Source organism: Asparagus officinalis, chromosome 7 (assembly GCF_001876935.1).
Source record: "Asparagus officinalis chromosome 7, Aspof.V1, whole genome shotgun sequence".
NCBI lineage: Eukaryota > Viridiplantae > Streptophyta > Magnoliopsida > Asparagales > Asparagaceae > Asparagus > Asparagus officinalis.
The window spans coordinates 43,625,228-43,628,156 of NC_033800.1; positions in this window are offsets into that span (position 1 = coordinate 43,625,228).

Sequence of the window (2,929 nt, forward strand, 5' to 3'; positions counted from 1 at the left end):
ATATATATATATATATATATATATATATATATATATATATATATATATATATATATATATATATATATATATATATATATATATATATATATATATATATATATATATATATATATGATTCTTAACGAAATATATAATTTTATTTATAATTCAAAATCTTAAGACTTATTCAAAATATGATACTTAATTTTTTCCACATCTTCTGTACTATATAAATATAAGCTAAGCATCTGGCCTCATATTATACGATGAATATTATTTATCAAAGGGATCACATACTATTGCTTGTGGTTAACAAAGGCTTCAAATCTTTATAGGCTTAATTAAACTTAAATATCTTACATCTTACAAAAGTTACACTCATATACCTCCACTTATATCTTAATGCACTTAAATATCCTAATGTTTTCTAAAATTGCATGTTTGTACTTATGTACACAAGAATACTCTTTATAATTTTCCATGTGAGTGCCATGGTATAATTTTAGGACATTTCTATATTTTCTAACCCTTCCAAAATAATTTATTAACTTGCAAATGTCTATTAATATAGTATTATGCATTATTAATAATTAATATGAGAGTTTTACAATAACATTTGAAGTTTTAGGGCCAAGTGAGATAAAATTGAAGTGGCACGTAACATGATTAATTAATAATGATAATTAATTTAGTTAATTTATTATTAGAATATAATATATAAAAGAATAGGAATCTTGAGATTATTCAAAATATGATGCTTAAATTTTTTCACATCTTCTGTATTATATAAATATAAGCTAAATATTATTTATCAAAGGGATCACATACTATTGCTTGTGGTTAACAAAGGCTTCAAATCTTTATAGGCTTAATTAAACTTAAATACCTTACAGCTTCCGAAAGTTACACTCATATACCTCCATTTATATCTAAATACACTTAAATATCTTAATGTTTTCTAAATTACATGTTTGTAATTATATACGCAAGAATACTCTTTATAATTTTCCTATGTGAGTGTCGTTGTATAATTTTAGGACAATTTTATATTTTCTACTCCTATCAAATAATTTTTAACTTGCAATTGTCTATTAATATAGTATTATGCATTATTAATAATTAATATGAGAGTTTTACAATAACATTGGAAGTTTTAGGGCCAAGTTAGATAAAATTGAAATGGCATGTAATATAATTAATCAATAATAATAATTAATTTAGTTAATTTATGATTAGAATATAATATCAAAAAAGAATAAGGGCAATATAGTCCATGAAAAGTTTTTCCACAACTCCCTCTTTTAAAACTTGATCCGAGACACCCTAGGGTGTCTCCCCTAGATCCAAGACACCCTAGGGTGTCTCGGTTTGGGCCGAGACACCCTTGGCCGAGACACCTTGGGGTGTCTCGCTTGGCCGAGACACCTCGAAGTGTTGAGACGCCGCTTTTTTCGTATGTTTGTTCGTTTCCGCCGTAACTTCTTCGTCCGAACTCGGATTTGAGTGGTTCGAAGTGCGTTGGAAAGCCGATAAGGAGTTCTATCAGCTCCAATGGTTGGATCATCTGTAGAATGAATGAGACACGAAGGGTATTGTTCTTTTTTGGTAAACATCGTGGGGCTCCCGATTAGCCCGTACCTTCGTTATTCCGAAATTCTGTTAGTCCACGTAGTTCGTCGATTCACTTTAAGCGTTCATCGACATCAATCGAACTCCTGTGAACCGGATAATGATGTTCATCGTCGTTCCTTAACACTGAGCTGTTCGTGGAGACCTATAGGCAATTTTCGATGCCTACAATCCTCCTCCTCTCTGAAATCTGTGCACTTTAAGTCTTCAATCCGGCAGGGCTTCGCCGAGGCACGAGAACCGGATCCCGAAAAATGAGGGCCTGAGGCTTGTATTTATAGGCCCGGGGGAGTTTGGAGCGGTTAAAACCACCTAAAGGGCCAAATCTACGTTGGAGACACCCCAGGGGGTCTCCACTTGATCCGAGACACCCTAGGGTGTCTTCTCTTGATCCGAGACACCCTAGGGTGTCTCGGTTTGGGCCGAGACACCTTAGGGTGTCTCGGCCTTGGCCGAGACACCCTAGGGGGTCTCGGCCTTGGCCGAGACACCCCAAGGGGGGTGTCTCGGCCATGGCCGAGACACCGGGCTCCCGATTAGCCCGTACCTTCGTTATTCCGAAATTCTGTTAGTCCACGTAGTTCGTCGATTCACTTTAAGCGTTCATCGACATCAATCGAACTCCTGTGAACCGGATAATGATGTTCATCGTCGTTCCTTAACACTGAGCTGTTCGTGGAGACCTATAGGCAATTTTCGATGCCTACAGATACCCCCTCCAAAGCGTTCCAGACTCGTTTCTTTTATAGAAGAGGCTGGAATACTTTGGGTGTGATTGGTCCAGCCTTCAGTCAACGTAAAGGACCTGTAGTTAGCTTCAACTCTTGGCTCCTTCGATTTTCGGTCTATCCAATGTTTTGACGAATAGCCGAAGTCCTTCCGGCGCTGCGTTTATTGCTTGGCCGTTGTCGGAGTCTCGAGTCTACCACCAGTGAGTTGAGTTTGGCTCGTGTCATTAAGTTGACTTTGAACTGACTATCTCTGTCACACTGTGCTGACTTAGGGTTTCAGATTATCGTATGTTAACTTTTTGTCGCAACGCGTTGAGTAGCGTTGACCGTTGACCGGCGTTGACTTAGGGTTACGCGTTGATCGGCGTTGACCCTAGGGTTTCGAACGTCGAACGTTGACTTTTTGGTCGCAACGCGTTGACTGGCGTTGACCTAGGGTTATGCGTTGACCGGCGTTAACCTTAGGGTTTAAATTGTCATACGTTGACATAGTTTATACTCGTACATTTACTGGAGTATACACAGTTTAAGCTCTTAAGGTATTGGAGCATGGTGGTCCAAGACTAAACAGCAACGTGTATCAGACG